The sequence below is a fragment of the Triturus cristatus genome, chromosome 11 (assembly GCF_964204655.1).
Source record: "Triturus cristatus chromosome 11, aTriCri1.1, whole genome shotgun sequence".
NCBI lineage: Eukaryota > Metazoa > Chordata > Amphibia > Caudata > Salamandridae > Triturus > Triturus cristatus.
In genome coordinates this window covers 393,956,438-393,975,841 of record NC_140594.1, presented here as the reverse complement: position 1 = coordinate 393,975,841, position 19,404 = coordinate 393,956,438, and the positions used below count along the sequence as shown (strand labels likewise).

The following is a 19,404-nucleotide window of genomic DNA, read 5'->3' as shown; positions in this document are numbered from 1 at the left end:
GATTACAGGCCACCTGCCTGCAGTCCTATTGTTAAATACAATGAACTGTTTTTATACTAAACTGAAGGAAACTAACAACTGTGTCACATTTCCTACGTCACTAGATTCTGCGGGAATTAAGTCATAATAACCTGCAGAACATTGATTTAAGCCTAATTCCCATCAGTGACAGCTACAGATGAAAGGCGGACGTCTTGGCCCTACAGTCCCAGCACCCAGAAAGTAGCAAGGCTGGACAGCGATCGCCAGCGCGCCATCAATGGTATCGTACCTGCTCCATCAGACGGCATTGGACATCACAAAACCAGAGTTTCAGTGTAAAAGAGCAAAAGAGAAGGATCCCTGTTGTTGATAGCAGGGCTGGTTTGAGGCTTCAGTTTTCTACCTGTCATGTGCTGGTAACCTCTGACAGTGTGCAGTCCCTTGAGCCCCTTGGCCTGAGTTTTGGTCAACCCCTCTCTTTTCTTTGCTCCAACGGAAGGGCAGTGCACCGGAGGATCTAAGGCACTACATGATGAAAGGAAAATTAAATGAAAGAGCAGCCCAAACATCCTCTGACACTGAATAGCGAGTGTTAGAGCCTGAAAGTGTTGCTGAGCGTGAAAGTCTGTTGCTCTTTTCGATTAATAGTACTCGGGTCTGCACAAGATGATCTGTGCCCATGACCAATGAAGGTATCCAACAATAGGGCAACCCAATAAAACCCAAGGAATTGGGTATAATATATCAACACAATAATAAACCTTGAGGATTTATTCAACTTCTGTTAATCAATTCAATAGTCACCGTAGTGAACTTAATTTGCAAAAAAACTCAGATACAGAAAGAGAAATACAAAAAAGCCACAGTTCATTCTTTTGTATTGTTTTTATCTGAAATTAATCTTTTATCTAGTATTTTCATTGATTTCATGCACAAACGTACGGAATATACAAATCAAATTTGAACATTGGCAACACAAACTACTGTCTCAATATAAAACCTAAGCAGTAGTTACTGACACTTTTTCTCTCAAATATGTACCATCCACAGTTGGTCATATGACACAAACAATTGGTTTCAACAATTGTAATGTATATCAACATCAAATGGAATTTATTTGCGTCAAAACAGTGTCACAGCGTCGACGTTTCGGTCTCCTTATCTGTAAGATTATTCCCCGAGACCATCATCAGGACCAAAGTTGCACCATGTATCTAATATAGAAATACATACGTATAATAAATAACACATAATTTTTAACAACATCTGAGTTCTACTTAAAGTATTGTCAATACACTGAAGGAAGACAGGCCAACAGGTGTGTCCCATTTACACCACCCGAAAGGGTGTAGAAGTACCCAGTCCCCAAAAACTATATAGCCACCAGTATACAAAACGCAAACCACAATGTGAGCATAAGCCAAACACAACTAATAGTGCCACAAATATACCATCAAGAAACACACTATAGTGCATATATCACTCCTATTTAAAAGACTTGTAAACACTTACTCCCTCAATACAGTTCTCACTCTCGTTAAATTGTCTCGTTTTTCACGGAAGCACTTCATATAATGTTCCACCAAGGGTGCTGTGACAATTTTACATCTAATAAGTGATTGATGTTGAATTATACACTTTTTAATCTCTTGTGTTGTTTTGCCAATATACTATAGAGCACAGGGGCATTCTATGCAATAAATCACATTCTTAGTAAGACAGTTTGTATGTTGTCGCAATATCCATTCCTTACCATTTAGAACACAAGATTTTACCACCGAAGTTGTGGGGCAGGCTATACAATGTCCACATGGGTAGTGACCCAACCCGTAATGACAGATTACATTCTTTTTTCATTGCTATATGAATAACAAGGGCTACACTCTAAGATGGCCGATCCATTTTCCGGCAGGCTGTGGCTATCTCCATGACGCTACCTGTTAAATAAATAACTCCCGCCCTAACCCGAGTTTGCTGCTCTGACTTGTTTGACGAGTTGAACCAGAGAAGCTGACTTGGTGGTAAAAGAGGTAAGCTTGACACCCTAAAGGGGTTTGTAGTGCTTAGGGAATACAGGGAGACGAGTCTTGATTGACTTTTTGCTTTGGTTTGCTTTCAGAGTGTAGAAGCGCAGACGAAAGCAGCTGCTTCTTTGTAAGTAAACGGCTGTTTGCAGCAGCGTTTGATTCTTGTGTTTCTGATTTAAGTGACTGGGATTGAAGATTTTGTTCCCTCGTTTTATTCTTTGTTGTTTTTTAAATTTAGTGCTTCCGTGAAAAACGAGACCATTTAACGAGAGTGAGAACTGTATTGAGGGAGTAAGTGTTTACAAGTCTTTTAAATAGGAGTGATATATGCACTATAGGGTGTTTCTTGATGGTATATTTGTGGCACTATTAGTTGTGTTTGGCTTATGCTCACATTGTGGTTTGCGTTTTGTATACTGGTGGCTATATAGTTTTTGGGGACTGGGTACTTCTACACCCTTTCGGGTGGTGTAAATGGGACACACCTATTGGCCTGTCTTCCTTCAGTGTATTGACAATACTTTAAGTAGAACTCAGATGTTGTTAAAAATTATGTGTTGTTTATTATACGTATGTATTTCTATATTAGATACATGGTGCAACTTTGGTCCTGATGATGGTCTCGGGGAATAATCTTACAGATAAGGAGACCGAAACGTTGACGCTGTGACACTGTTTTGATGCAAATAAATTCCATTTGATGTTGATATACATTACAATTGTTGAAACCAATTGTTTGTGTCATATGACCAACTGTGGATGGTACATATTTGAGAGAAAAAGTGTCAGTAACTACTGCTTAGGTTTTATATTGAGACAGTAGTTTGTGTTGCCAATGTTCAAATTTGATTTGTATATTCCGTACGTTTGTGCATGAAATCAATGAAAATACTCGATAAAAGATTAATTTCAGATAAAAACAATACAAAAGAATGAACTGTGGCTTTTTTGTATTTCTCTTTCTGTATCGGAGTTTTTTTGCAAATTAAGTTCACTACGGTGACTATTGAATTGATTAACAGAAGTTGAATAAATCCTCAAGGTTTATTATTGTGTTGATATATCATGACCAATGAAGAGCACATTATTTGTAGTGTCTGCCGCAGAGGAGAGACACTGGTGCACTGCCTTGAGACATTGAGACTTTCGAGTGAGCTGTGAGTGTTTGCCAGGAGGGCACTCCAACTAAGCAGTACTATTTTCATGAAGAGGCCTGAATCGAGAGGCCCAATGCGGAAGAAGACAATGGAAGCAGATTTGATGGACGATAGAAGCCTGCCAGAGAGGCTTTGAACGGACTTTGGGCACAGTTGCACAAGCGATTCCAGTGCAATTGTATAAAGTAAATGTTAATTAAGTTCTCATTTGACTGAATTGCCATGGAAGAGGAAGTAGCTCTGCCTCTAGCATCCAAAAATGGTCCACCAGAAGTGAGTCTTTGTGCTACTATGTGTGTTCGGAGACCTCTCCCGAGAGAAGTAGAGAATAATAAGATGATGTTACAGCAACACCTTGACGACCTAATATCGATATAGACCTAGATTCAGATTAACATGAGTCTTAGGTTATTGCCTACGTAATGGCAAAAGGAGGGTCTGAGGTTCTGTAATTCTCGAGACTGACTCCATTTTATTGTGCCACCATTTTGTGTTGCCCTCACATAGGCCTGTGAAGGTAGCCTGGCGAACAAAGTGGCCTGGCCTTCTTAGTCCATGTATACATTAACTAGGTTTCTTTCTGACTCTGGAAGGAACTGTGAGAAACTGACCTCTTCACCTGAAACTGACCTCGCAAAGGCAATTTCACTGATCGATCTTTGTCTGAGATTGCCAATCAAGATACTGTACATGTAATCATGCTATGCCCTGCAGTGCCATCTAAATCAGATTAACCTTTGTGAACTATGTAATTATAATGTTTTGCCCATATCCTGCTAAAACCCCAAAGGCTACTCACCTGCTGACCCTCCAGATTTTCTATTTGTTTAGGATGTAATTGGTACAACTCCCTTACATGCCTGGGGCAGGATAAAGAGTATATAAGACGTGAAGTAAGACCATTCTATGGACTACCTCATTCAGTTGCTACGGCTTCTGTGTGACGTAGTCACACTCATTTGAGTTTAATAAAAATGTTCTTTTATATTTCAGCTTCTGTGCCAAATTCTCTATTATTGGTTTGAATGGACTAAGTATCAGTGAGACCCCTGAGAAGGAGTTTATATTTCTTCAGAACCTATAAAAACATCAATACAGGTAGGTTATGCCGTCACAGCTGTTTTTCGGAAAACAGGAGCGAGAGTATCGTGGACAAGTACAAGCACAACTAAAGTGTCTCGTAAATAAGTACCAGACCAAACGTTAGGATCACCATGTTGCAGGGATTCTGCTCATATACAGAACTATGCGCAGGAAACCAGGACCTCGGGGTATTGTGGTGTACCAAAAAACCCACCTCAGAACCCCAATCCGACTAACAATAGTGTCTCATTTGTTTTCCGTACTACAGCAAAGCTACCAATGATTAGACAACCTAGAACAAGCCACTTAGTTCCTCTAAGGAATAGTGGGAAACAAGAACACTCTTTCGCTCAAAGACTCATACTTGTCCACAACGTGAGTAAACAAAGACACAGTATAGTTTAAAATGTTTATTTTAACTAACGTGCTCTATAATGCAGTACATGAGCCAATACTAGCAGCAAAATGCATAAGAACAATATAATCAGCATTGTTACAATTCCATAAAGCACAAAAGGGGAAATGACATTATAATGACAGTGGAAACAGGACTATAGCGCCTTTACCACCCTCCCCATGCTATGATCTAGTTTAAAATAATTATAGAAGACCTCTAGGCTTTATCAGGGTGACCCCATACCTCCAAGATTAGATGCAATGAATTACATCTCAGGACAAGCATAGCTCTTCTTCGTTGGAAAAGTTTTCTCCAAGTGCCTTCTCATGCATGTAATGTTACATTAAAAAGCACGCAAGCTTCAGTTGTGCAGCTGTGTTTCATGTTATGTCTATGGGCGTGGGACTGACCAAAGTGAATCAACAGCCCACATTGTTTTTCGACCTTGTACACGCTGTGCAGACGAAGAGCACGGTGTACAGCTAGATATGTGAAAGGCAAACAGTTCTCATGTGAAGAGGCGCAAGTAGAGTATCTATGAGAACAGAGCCATGTAGTGTTGTGTGCAAAAAGCGGCAGAATGGCTTCCAAGCATATGCTAACTTATGCTAACTTTAGCAATGTCCGCAGTTAATCCCATGTCTTCACTACAACCGGAGATTCATATTATGCTTGTTCAAAGCATATCAACAAGTAAAGAAGCAGCAGAAATGACAGGTTTGCAATAAAACATTCGGAACACATTGTCATTGGACCAATCCGCCGATCTCGGAATATCCTCCAACCTGGAGCCTGCCCAAAAAGCTTTGGAGGCCATGGCTCCCCTGGTGGAATGGGCCCCGAACACAGAAACATCAATACCAGCAAGGGACAAGACCCAGCGAATCCAACGGGCTAAAGTGGCAGAAGAAACAGGATTATGAGGCTTGCGGAAAGAAATGAGAAGTTGGGAATGGAAGGATGTTCTGAGATCAAAGGTCCATTGTTCATACACTTTGAGGCATTGACTTACCCATAGTTTAGGTTGAGCAGGAAAATAGGGATAAAAAGCAGTGTTCAAATTAGTTTTTGCACATCTATTAATGTGAAACAACACACCAGAAGGGGTCAACTGACGAGAGCAATCATCCATAGCCTTGACATTAGCAACACGTTTGATAGGCACCAGGCACAACAGCATTGTTAGTTTGGCTGAAAGCATTTTCAATGAAAGATCTGCATTATCTGGCCAATCAGAAAAGAGTTTGAGTACCAAATTCACGTCCCATAACTTAGAGTACTTAGCTAAAGGAGGTTTGGAAAACTTAACGCCTCTTACAAGACGACAAATAAGGGGGTGCTCACCCGCTGGTTTGCCCTCAATAGGACAGTGGTTAAGGGAAATCGCTGATCTACACAGGTTAACTGTTCTATAAGACTTACCTGAACTGGCTTCGGAAGCCAGAAAATTGACAATGTAATTTAAATGTGCTGAAAAGGGATCAATACATTTTCCCAAACACCAGCTTGCCTATAAAGGCCATGCTGACTTGTAAGCTTTAGTTGTGGGTGGGGCCCAAGCTCTGCTAATGAAGAGAGAAGCCTCTTCCGAAATGAGGTGGTCAGAGAGATCAGACCCAAGACCTTCCACGCGGACAGGACAAAGGAATTGTGCAGAATGAGATTGTGTGGTTGACCCAAGGGGTCTAAAAGGAGATTGCTACAGGAAGGAAGAAGAACCTGGAAGTCCACCGTCATCTCCAGGAGAGATGGGAACTAAATCTGGGTCTGCCAAAAGGGGACCACAATTACCAGAGAGGCAAGTTGGCGCCTGGTCTGAGCAAGGACTCTGTTGATCATGAAAAAAGGAGGAAAGGCGTAATTGAGATGAGGAGACCAGTCCTGGAGAAACGTGTCTGTGGCAAGATTCAAAGGATCCGGACTCCAACTGAAGAAACGTGGAAGTTGGGAATTGAGGCAAGAGGCAAAGAGATCAATGCACAAAGGGCCCCATTTTTGAAACAGAGATTGAAAGACGGATGGAAGAAGCCTCCAATCACTGGAGTCTCATAGGTAACGAGAGTGCCAGTCTGCTATGGAAATGAGATTACCTGGGAGATATTTCGCTCTGACAGAGATCTTGTTGAAAAGACAGAATTCCCAAAGGTACTTTGCTAACTCCGCAAGGGGCTTGGACTTGGTGCCACCTAGACGGTTGATGTAACGCACCGTCGAAACATTGACAATACGAAGGAGGATAGAACAGCCAACTTTGTTCTTTGTGAGGCTTCTGATAGCAAAGGAGTCTGCAAGCATCTCAAAACAGTTTATGTGCAACTGTGACTCCTCTAAAGACCATGTACCTCCAGTCAAGATTGTACTACACCGAGCGCCCCAACCTGTCAGGCTTGCTTCGGATTCTAATACAAGATCTGGGGCTGACGCAAAGATGGTTCTGCCATTCCACACATCTAAATGGTCTATCCATCATTGAAGTTCTAGACGGGACTCTTGATCTAGAAAAATAAGGTCGGAGTAAGCCAGGCCTTGACGCAGATGTCGAATCTTTAGGTGCTGGAGGGCCCGATAATGAAGAGGCCCTGGAAAGATTGCCTGAATGGAGGCGGATAAAAGACCTACGATTCTTGCAAGAGACCTGAGGGAAATCAAGGCGTTCCGAACCACTTGGGTGATTTCTGATTTTATAGCTCATACCTTTGACTGAGGGAGATGAAAGGAAGCGGTGGAAGAATCTACGAGAAAACCTAAGAACTCGATTTGTTGAGAAGGAATGAGCATAGACTTTTCGAGGTTTAGAAGAAAACCCAGGTCTGAAAGTAGAGAGTGAGTAATGTTACAATGAGATACCAGAGTCTGCCTGTCCAAGTTCATAAACAGGATGTCGTCAAGATAGATAATCAATATGATCCCGAGAGACCTCAGATAAGTCACCATTGGTTTCATAATGTTTGTAAAGCACCATGGTGCTGATGACAGACCGAAAGGGAGAGAGCAGAATTGGTAAGTCACTCCTAGCTATTGAAATTGGAGAAATTTCCTGTGGGCACGATGAATCGGATTAGTGAGATAAGCGTCCTGTAAGTCTATTCTGACCATCCAATCATTTAAACGAAGGGAATCTCTGAGATGAATGATGGTCTCCATTTTGAAGTGGCAATAGACCACAAACTGGTTGAACCATTTCATGTTTATGAACAGACGCATTTTCTTGTTTTTCTTTCTAACCAAAAAGATGGAACTGAGGAACCCTGAAGGATCTAGAGGGGCAATCTGTATTGCCTGTTTCTGGAGAAGTGATTGGACCTCTATTGAGATGAAATTTGACAAATCGTTTGCAAAGACGAGAGGAGGAGGAAAAACTGCCTGGAAAGGTGGAGCATACTACTCTATAAGATAGCCTTGGATGGAGTTTAGGACCCAAGGGTCCGCAGTCAGGGATCGCCATTTTGGGAGGAACAATTTTAGATGGCCCCCAACGGGGGGAGGAACTGAGGGACTTACCTTGTTGGAAATTGTTCCGGAAGTTCTTTTGTCCACGGCCCCTGAAATCTCGGCCTCTTTGGGGGTCGAATTGGGGCTTGAATTCCTGATAATTGGCATTGGAATTGAACGAACCTCTGGCACCCGTCCAAAAACATGTTGAGAGAAAACCTTTCTTTAAAGATGGTTGATTCCTGGGGGGCCCCCGGTCAATGGGGTACGATTGCTTCCTCGTTCTTGTGCAGGCGTTGAGGGTTGTCCCTTATAGGCCTTTCCTGGGTTTTTGCACTCCCGATGCTCATGATCGGCGACACCCCCATCTCTAGGTACTAGATGCCACCATCCTCAGTTAAGATTCTCACTCTTAATGTGAGAGGGCTCAATAACCCCATTAAACACAAGGCACTTCTTTCCTATCTAGAGAGTACAGGGGCGGATATTTGCCTACTTCAAGTGACACACCTGCTCCCTAAGGATTGCCATTGGCTTAGGTCTCGTGCCTTCCCAACACAATTCTTTTCCTTCAAACCCTCCAAGAACGCAGGGGTGGCTATTTTGGTCTCAAGGGCTTTTCAGGGGAAGGTGGTGCAGAGAGGGGTTGAGATAAAGGGCAGACGTCTCACTTATCAATTTACCATAGGGGGCCACACTCTAATTGTGGGGTGTATCTATGCACCTAATGAGGGTCAGGATCGATTCTTGCACTGAAGCTACGGCAACCCAGGAGCATCACATACTGATAGGGGAAGATCTCAACTTGGTGTTCGACAATGACTTAGACAGATCGGCACAGCGCACAAGTCAGGTTGGCGCTCTCTCGTCTACAGGGTTCACCAGACTACACGACCTAGGTCTTACAGACTTGTGGAGACAACATCACCCTCGGTCAAAGAGAATTCTCATACTATTCTAACGCACACAAAACATATGCCAGACTAAAATACTTTCTGGGTTTGAAGGCTTTTGGCTGACATATTGGTGGCGGCTCTGTCCGATCACGCCCCAGTGGCGGTTACATTAGCCCTTCCACAGATTCGGCGACCGACCAGACATTGGCGCTTCCGCGACACCCTATTGTATCAACCGGACACGGTTGCACAGATACAGCGTGCACTAGGGGACTATTTATTACACAATGATAGTCCTGACACAGCTACTCGATGGGAGGCCCTTAAGGCAGTTATTAGAGGAGAAGTCATCGACATCTCTTCGGCAAACAACGCGGACTGTAAAACGAAAAGGGAGGAACTGACACAGAAGGTGCGAGAACTGGAGCAGATGCATCAGCGCACCCAGCACATGGTGACAGCTAACTGCAGCTCTGGCACAGCTGGCTGCCATTAACCGTGACAAGGCGGAATATGTTGCAATGCATCTGCGGCACTCCTTCTATGCTGGCGGGAACAAATGTGGGCAAGTGCTCGCGCATAAGCTCCAGGAGGTTCGACAGCGCGAGGGAGTTCAGGAGATTAGGGACCATGCAGGAGTGTTATGCTCGGACGATGCGGCTATTGCCGAGATCTTCTGCAACTTTTATGCTCAACTTTATGGCGAACAGCCTTTGGAGAGGGTGGATATAGATGCTTACCTAGCCCACGCTCACCTTCCTGCCCTGACACCGGATCAGGCGGCTCATATAGAGAGAGAGATTAGACCGGAGGAAATCATAGCAGCTATTGCTCGTTTGAAGTTGGAGCAAATCGCCTGGCCCCGATGGCTACATCGCAGCTTTTATAAGCAGTTTTACTCAACGCTCACACCCCTGCTCACCCGGCTCTTCAACTCCTTTGCGGCACATGGAGCGATTCCCTCCTCCATGCTGGAGGCAGCGATAGCTGTCATCCCTAAGTCGGGGAAGGACAAGATGAATTGTGGGTCATATTGGCCCATCTCGCCCTTGAACATTGATCTGAAGCTCTATACTGGAATATTGGCCACCCGGCTTGCCCCCATATGCCAGGGTTTGTGGACCCCAATCAGGCTGGATTCATCCCACTGAGGCAGATGAGTGACAACACTAAACGTGTCATACACCTCATAGAAAAGGCCTCCCGCATCCCTGGAGACTATATGCTCCTAACCATAGATGCGGAGAAAGCCTTTGATCAGGTCCACTGGCCCTATCTCAAACAGGGAACGGTCCGCATTGACATAGGGGAAAAGATGCAGATTGCACATTTTTAACTGCTACCGGTCTCCCGCAGCCACAGTACGGATCAACGGTCACACGTCCACCCCATTCCCTATTAGTAGAGGCATGAGGCAGGGGTGCCCCTTGTCGCCCTTGCTCTTTGTCCTCCACATGGAACCCATGGTGCAGAGAGTCAGGGACCACCCTCAGATCACTGGCATTCGCTTCGGAGGGGACACCCACACGATAAGTCTATGTGCGGACAACGTGCTGGTCACCCTAGCAAACCCTGGGATGGCCTTGGGGACCATTTTGGGGGAATTAGATACCTTTGCGAGCACCTCCGGGTTTAAGGTTAACCTGACAAAATCTACAGCATTGAATCTCTCTTTGTCGCCTCAAGAGCGGGCCGATCTTCAGGCTCTAGGCCCCCTGCAGTGGTCTGATGATGTCGTCCCTTATTTAGGTATCCAATTGGCCCCGATCTTGCAGGGCATGAGGATGGCTAACTACTCCCAACTCCACGCACACATCCGCACCGAGCTTCGGAGATGGAAACACTATCAGATCTCGTGGCTGGGGCATGTCGCAGCACTTAAAATGATGATCCTCCCCAAAATGTTGTAGCTTTTTTAGACGCTCCCCTTGCCGCCCCCTACCGGTTGGCTGCATAAGGTGCAATCGGAACTCTCTCTCTTTATTTGGCAAGGGCGCAAGCCGAGAATGAAACGGTTAGTCAACTTCCTCCTTTCTCACCAAGGGGGCCTTGGGATTACGGATCATACGCTGTATTATAACACCGCACAACTTCGACACTTGGTCAAATGGAGCAGGGCTGAATCTGAGAAACACTGGCTTTTTCAAGATCGTGCATTTGCTGGTACGTCTCTCATGAAAATTCCCTTTCTCTGGAAATTCCACCGTCCCAACTTATACGCTTCACAGGTGACATGCACAACCTTTACAGTTTGGGATCGGACCAACACGCTCCATGACCTAACAACCTTCCCTTCTCCACTTACATCATTTTTTGATAATCCTGACTTTAGCCCCGGGATGGACCAGCAGTCCTTTCTATTGTGGAGAAAGGCCGGATCCCGAGCCTTAGGCCTCTTATTTGATAATGGTGACATTATACCCTTCTCGCAACTCAGGGACAATTACGGCCTACCAGAATCCGAACGTCTGCACTACGTACAGGTGCGACATTGGGCTATGCATCCTGGTAATCGAACGCAGGTGACTAGGGTTCTCACCCCCTATGAACGGTGGCTCATCACACGGTCTTCAGACAAGAAGCTGATCTTGGATCTGTATAAGAAGCTCTTGTCCTGAAATGCCCACACTTATCATGCAGGACGCACGCACTGGGAGAAGGATCTTGGACGTAGTCTTAGTCCCAAGGAGTGGGAGGGTGCATGCTACAGAGCAAGCCACACAGCAACGCATGTAGGTCTTACTGAAACATTCACCAAGCTTGTCTATTACTGGTACTACACCCTAGAGAGACTCCACCAAGCTGACGCGACACAGAGCCTGACTGTTGGAGCGGGTGTGGGAAGAGGGGCACACTGGTTCACCTTCTATGGGAATGCGAACATCTCCGGACTTACTGGATGCAAATACTTGATGATGTTGACAAACACCTTGACATCGAAATCCCTAGGCTTCCTGCATATGTCCTGTTGGGGGTACCAAATCTGCTTACCTACCCTTTGAAATCTAGGCGGGGGAAGCAGATAGCCATAGCACTGGGCACAGCCATTCAGAACATATTAATTAATTGGAGAACCCCTCGCATTCCTGCACATACAGGGTGGCATCAGTGATTGTGTCACATACTGGGCATGAAAAAGATCTCTCTTACCCTGGCCGGGAAAGGCTCCTCCTTTAGCGATCTTTGGCAGCCATTCTTCGCTCTGCTTGCACAAGATTTCTGGAAGCTGTCTTGCCCGAGATACCTACGCCTCTTATGCCCAACTGCACTGGACCCCTCACATAGGCTGGCCTAGCTTTATGAACGACACTCTGCTTTGTGCAGCGCCGCATAGAAGGAATGGACCGGGGGGGGGGGGGGTGGTTCTCTCTGTGTTTTCTTCCTTTTTTTTCTTTCTTGGGGTGGTGGGCGGGATTGTACCAGTTATTGGTAGATTTTTGTAATAACAATGCACTTATTAGTATCAACAGTGGACTCTGTGTGGCCCGTTTAATGCAAGCTTGTTTCCTACATTGTTCAATAATAAGAGTTAAACCATAAAGATTGTTGAGCCTTGTCGATAGACTCAAAAGTTGTGACAAACTTGCTAAGATCCTTTACCAAAGAGTCACCAAACAAGAGACCATCGGCCTTAATGCCGGGATCTAAAGTAGCCAAGTTAGCCAACTTTGGATCCAACTTTATTAGGAGGCCCTTGCGACGTTTGTGGATAATTGCTGAGTTGGCATTACCAAGGAGACAGGAAGCTCTTTGAACCCATAAGGAGAAATCATTGGGGTCCAGATCAGTGCCATCTAAACAAGCAGGTTCCGCCATGTCAAAAATACGGGCTAGAAGACCAACAACGTCCAACAACTTGTCCTGACAAGTAGACCAAGCCTTATCCACACCCTTACGTGGATCCTTGCCAAATTTGGAAAAGAAGGTTAGCAAGGGCTGATGGATGTATGACGATTCAACGCAAACAAACACAACGCACACCACTACATCTCATTCCTCACATCGCACGCACCGTTACATCGCATGTATTCACGACGCAAACCATTACATCGCACTCCGCCTTCACACGCATGCAAAAGACATTTACAATGCACACAAAGACCACGCATTCTATCACACCGCAAAATCCTCTGTAACGCCCCCCCAAACACAGTACAACGCCCTGACACTTCCCTCAACCCTAAGGCGTAAACAGTTAAGGCAAAACAGTACCATACACTGACATTAACCCTAAACCCTAACCCTAAAGCCTAAAACACTACCATATACGACTCCTAACCCTAACCCCTAACCCTAAAACCTAAAACACTACCATATACGACTCCTAACCCTAAGCCCTAACCCTAAAGCCTAAAACACTACCATATACTACTCTTAACCCTAAGCCCTAACCCTAAAGCCTAAAACACTACCATATACGACTCGTAACCCTAAGCCCTAACCCTAAATCCCAAAACACTACCATATATGACTGTTAACCCTAAGCCCTAACCCTAAAGCCTAAAACACCACCATATGCAACTATTAACCCTAAGCCCATAAGCCTAAAACCCTCCCCTCCACTACATTCCCCATAAACTACCCTAAACCATAAAACAGCCCGAGTACAGCGTCGACCTTACCTGTCTCTCGACAAGGTTCCAGCGTCGTCTCCCCGCCGTCCGTGTCCCGATGCCTGCGATGTAACGTTGTGTATAGTGAACGCACGCGTCGTAAAGTCGCGTGCGTTGTGACGGCACGCGATGTAAACGTATGCGATGTGACGCATGCATTGCGATGGTCGTTCGCCGGGCTGATCAATAGTCGGAGTAATAGTAATGTTGGAAGAAAGGGAAGGTTTGGGGCATTCGGACTTGAGTTTGGACCTGGTGGATTTGTCTAAAGGCAGACGCAGTCTAGCTGAGATGTATTCGCAAACATGGGAAGCGGGAAACCACTCCGTGGAATATGGATGGCGAATGGAGATAGGATCAAACATGAGAGTACCTTCCTCATCCAGAATGGATTTGGAGAAAAAATAATCTGTTTTAGCTTTTTTAGGCGGAGAAGGATCATTGGCATCAAAGTCAAATAAATCAGCTGCATCACCAAGATAATCATCAGTGTCCAAAATCTGGGAAATTATCAATTTTTCAGGTGCCTCAGCATATTTTGTTTTAGATTTACATTTGCCATCAGAAACAGCAATCCCCTCCTTAGAAGGAGGCCTGGGAGGCATTACAACCTCAACCTTGGTAAAGGAAACCTCATTCGATATTCGTGACGCAATGGAAATATCACCTTTAGCGCTGGACGGTACCAATTCCCTCTTTCTGTTAACCCCCGCAGACTGGGTCAAAGCTTTGGGCATAAGAGACAACATTGAATTTTCCATATCTTTGGAAAAACACTTAATAGATGCTTCAACAGCATGTTCAACAGATGAATTTAAAAAAAAACATTCAAGTCATTCTTAAATGCAACCCCTTCTTCGTTTTGCATATCCAAGCTCTGAGAACTGTCAAGTTCCATAATTATACACGATAGAAACAAAAGCAGGCAGTGAAGGGTTAAACTAGAGCCTGAAATGAGAGCCACCCAGTGGGCATGAACTCAAAAGAAAACCTACCCAGGAAGACAGAAAAAAACATTCCCCAAAGGGGCAGGACTCAAACCGGAGCAGGCGCATCCACAGAAACCATGCTCCGATAACTGAAAATGGAGCGAGGGAGGCGCTTCAGTACGGACACAGCTGAGGTGAGCAAAAGACAGCAAATGGCAGCCTCGCGTCGCGTCAAGTCAACCGACAATTCGCACGAGTGGCCGGGAGCGCCCAATGCGTGGGGAACGCTAAGGAGCAAATGTGGGCGGCGAGAGAGGGGCATAAAGTGCAATGGAAGGTAGCGGCAGCAAATACAATAGTATAACCGGACCAATAGATAAACCAATAGCACAATAGTACAATACGATAAAATATTAATAACAAGAGAGTACTTATCTTGACTGCAAGCAGCAAGAAAAGAGGACTGTTCGCTGTCAGAGCTGTCGTTATACCTGAGGCTGTATATTCATTGGTTGTTGCTGTTGATTCCATAGTTTCCCATTTCTTCAACGGGTTGATTGGCCTTCTGGGATCTGTAATTTTATCAGTTTATCTTGGCTGCTATTACATTAAAGCAAGATTGGAAAGCATAATATGAGCCTCGGGTCTTGACATAAAATGTCTGCTTCCTCTCTCTAACAATTAACAATACATCCAGCATCTTGCATGCTTTGGTTTGAATATTTTCAGAGCTTTCATTTGTGCGATAAAACACTGAAGGACAAATGCTTTCTAAAATGGAAATTAGGAAAATCTTTCATAACTCCAATACATTACTGTGTGTGAACAATTTCTCTCATTGAGTATGACTGGTGAAGTGCACCATTTTAGAAATGAACTGAAATTTGTTTTGAACAATATTTAATACATTATGTAGTGGTGTCGTTGGAGATTGGGGAATTAGACTTACCAGGTGTTCGAATATACATGGAGACATGTGTATTTAAATTGCAATAAGTCACATTGCTAGAAAATATTATTTACAATAATAATTATTTTTTACTAGATCCTGACCTGGACCGACACCTGCCGAGAGCGGGCACTAAGCAGCATATGACTAAACAATTACAGAGTGTGATGAGGGATCTGGGCTATGGGATGTCTGGCGTTTGCAACACCAGACACATAGGCTCACACATGTTCCACACCGACACACAACACGCACAGCAGGCTGGACAGAATCTTAATGACTGAATTGCCTGTTTCCTGGCTGCCGGATGACCCACTTGGCTAGATTCTTGTTGGATCATGCTCCGGTGTGCTGTGCAGTATGGTGGAATGCCAAGGAGCAGGGACCTCACTACTGGCTGTGATGTCCAGCAGCAATAACGACAGACACCAGGACTCGGTCTACGTCTAACTTTATTAGACTGCATCCATCACCTTCCCTGTCCCTACTCTATCTGCCCGCGTCCTGTCCTAGCTCCTCCTCTTCCTCTCGCCCACCTAGCTCCACCCAGCCCAACAACTATACCGCTGACCCTCTACATCTTCCCCCTTTTTAACAAACGAAAAGAAATGACTGACTTGTTTATAGTTCTTCTATCAGTCGTCGCGGCCTGCGAATGTCCTGTCTCGGTCTCAGTGACATCGTTCCTGTCACAACCTCTGAATCTCCTCCCGGCCCAGGGCACAGACTCTCGGCAGCTCCAGCATGTTGCCCTCGAACCTCACTCTCTGGTTGCCCACTCAGTCTTTGAAGAGACTCCTTCATACCAGGCGTGCATTTCTGAAAGCAAGACGCATTTCGGGTGACTCTTCGACTGTCCGATTCTGCGGTCACCATGGTACCCTTCGTCTGAGTGATTGTCAATGGTTCAGCTCGGAACCTGCAGTCTGTTTTTCGGTGTTGCTCCTGCTTGACGAGGACACAGTCTCCTTCATGGAAGGAAGGTGATCGTGCTCCCCTTCTGGCGTCTGCATACGATATCATTCTCTCTTTCCCACGACGATCTGCGGACACAACCTCTTGATGCATGTGAATCGGTGAGACTGCTCGTAGAGCGCCTTCCCATGTGGGTATCCTATTCCGAATCGGTCTTCCTAGCATTAGGGTGGCAGGACATTTACCCGTGGTGGCATGGGGAGTTGTCCTATAGGCCCGGAGAACCTCATTGAGAGCCACCTGGAGGTCCCTTCTCTCACAGGTCGCTTGTTGAAACGTTTTCTTCAGAGTGGCCATAAATCTTTCAATGGTGCCATTTGCCTGTGGCCATAAGGGCGTTATTTTCCGATGCGTGAAGTTCATGTGCCGCGCAAAGTCACTAAACTCATGTCCGTTGAACGGGGGGCCATTGTCCGTTTTGAGCACCTTTGGAATACCCCACGCCGCGAACACTTCATCCAGTACCGCGAGAGTGCTGGCTGCATTGGTGCATGATACAAACTGGGCTATCGGGGACCGCGAATACTCGTCCATAATTGCCAGGACATGTTTCCCTGACTGAAGGGGTCCATAGAAGTCCATTGCAAGTTCCTGCCACAAGCCACTGGGTAATTCAGTCATTCGCAAGGGAGCTGGGGGACTTCCTTCCTGTGCCGCCTTCGACACGGTCTCGCACGGGATTCTGATTCGGCGTCTTGAGGAGGTGGGCGTTTCTGGCTCCGCCTTGCACTGGTTTCGTTCCTTCCTTACGGATAGGTCATTCCAGGTGGCGATCCCGCCCGGTAAGTCGTCATCCTACCCGCTAGACCAGGGAGTCCCACAGGGGTCTTCACTGAGTCCCACCCTTTTCAATCTGTATGTGAGACCGTTGGCTGCGGTCGTCAAGCGGTGGGGCCTGACCATGGTATCTTACGCAGATGACACGCAGCTGGCGGTCACACTGAGCGGGGACTCAGACCTGGAGGCTCCCAGGTTCTGTGATGGTCTGCGGGAAGTGGCTAACTGGATGAATTCCAACTGTCTCCAGTTAAACACCAAGAAGATGGAGATTATGGTGGTTGGTAAACAGGTGGCTTTGTGGGATGACAAATGGTGGCCTTCGGAGTTGGGTGTGACTCCCCTCCCAGCGGCAGAGATAAAAAACTTGGGGGTGTGGCTTGATCCTTCTCTGAGTTTCATCTGTCATACCAAGAAGGTGGCGGCTTCTTGCTATGGCATCATCAGAGGACTTCGACCCATCCTCAAATTCTTTGATGCACCCACAAGACAGCTGGTGGTCCAAGCATCAGTGCTGTCCAGGCTGGACTATGCCAGTTCCCTACTGGCGGGGATAAACCAGTCAGAATTTCTGCGGCTCCAGCGGGTTCAAAACGCTGCGGCCCGACTGGTGACAGGTCTGACTAGGCGATGCTCGGTGCCCAATACTCTGCGCTCTCTCCACTGGCTCCCTGTGCAGCAGAGGATTAGATTTAAGGTTCTCTGCTTTGCATTTAAAATCCTAAAGGGTACTCCCCCACAAATCTTGGAGAAATTGCTGATCCCCTATGTCCCCTCTCGCACTCTTAGATCGCTTGGCCAGAACTTAGCAGTGGTCCCGCGTTTTAGGTTGAGCAGAATTGGTGGCCGCTCCTTTCGAGTCCTGGCAGCGAGTTGGTGGAATTCTCTTCCTCCACAAATCCGGGCCATCGATGAGCTCCTTCAGTTTAGACGGGCTATCAAGACCTTTTTATTTGTTTAGCTTATCTGTTGTGTCTCGTCTCCTTTTGTCCGCTTTTAGTGCTGTGTTGTGTTCACCTTCTCAAAGCGCCAGGACGCCCCTTTGCTGGGGCAGCTGTGCGCGGTACAAATAAAAATAACATAACATAACAAGCTGACACTGCAGACAGTATTTGAGAGTACGTGCCACCATCTGATCTAATAACGGGAACCACACTCGCTCTCTCAGGGCCCGCTTCGTTGCAACTACCCCACGATGACCTTCGTGAGCTAGATTGACAATCCCTTGTCGTAGTCGCGTCGGGATAACAATCCTGTGATCCCTTAGCAGAAGCCCTTCCGAGGTGGCAGACAGCTCCTCACTCACGTGTCTGAATGCCTGCAGTTCTTGGTTGCTAGCTAGATCTTCCGGGTCCTCATCATCATCAGCTCTCCACCTGTTGGTCTGCAGGCGACTGAGTACTTTCTGAAGAATGACGTCTTGCGCCGTCGCTTCCAGAATGGCCTCCAGGGGAAATGCCGGCGGTTGGGCCTGGCCCACGACAAAGTGGACATATTCCTCAGCAATTGATGCCTTGGGTGCCGGCGCAGGTCTTGGGTGGCGAGACATGTAGTCGGCCGGGTTGGCTGACTTGCCCGGCTTGTGCAGTATGGTGTAGGTGTATTCTTGCAAACGCAAGCCCCACCGCTCTATCCGAGGTGGCATCTTCGACCGTGGATTTCCAAATATGGTGACGAGCGCCTGGTGATCTGTCACCATCGTGAAGTGCTTGCCGTAGATGAACACGTGGAAGTGTTCGCAGGCCCAGACGACCGCCAGACTCTCTTTCTCTGGCTGAGAGTAGGCCTTTTCGGTGTCAGACAAACTGCGACTTGCATACGCTACGATATGTCTCTGATCCTCCTCGTGGTCATACTGAGCCAGGATCGCCCCTAGGCCCACCGGGCTGGCGTCCACGGTTTTTTCCGTCTTCCGTTTGGGGTCAAAGTATGCCAAGTTGTCAGCTGTCTCAACGGCCCGTTTGATGTCCTGAAAGGCCTGCTCACACTGACGGGTCCAGTCGAACAATTGTCCCTGCTTGGTGAGAGTGCGAAGTGGATGACTGATGGTAGCATAGTCCTTAATGTACCTCGCACAATAACTGGCCATGCCCAGAAAGGAACGGACATCACTCACATCTTGAGGGCTCTTGGTGTCATTTAAAGCCAGCACTTTCTCAGGGTCAGGCTTCATCCCTGCTCCAGAAA

At 46.2% G+C, this 19,404-nt stretch overlaps 2 protein-coding genes across 2 annotated transcripts in view; one reads left to right on the top strand and one right to left on the bottom strand.

The window, feature by feature from the left end:
* The window catches only part of LOC146784261 (beta-1,3-galactosyltransferase 2-like), a 250,783-nt gene that overhangs the window by 15,441 nt on the left and 215,938 nt on the right, over positions 1–19,404 (bottom strand). The window lies entirely within an intron of this gene.
* Positions 14,646–19,404, top strand: part of LOC146784262 (uncharacterized) — a 179,824-nt gene continuing 175,065 nt past the window's right edge. The window contains exon 1 of the transcript XR_014970806.1: positions 14,646–14,710. The gene's annotated coding sequence lies outside the window, so the exon portion shown is untranslated. The remainder of the gene's footprint in view (positions 14,711–19,404) is intronic.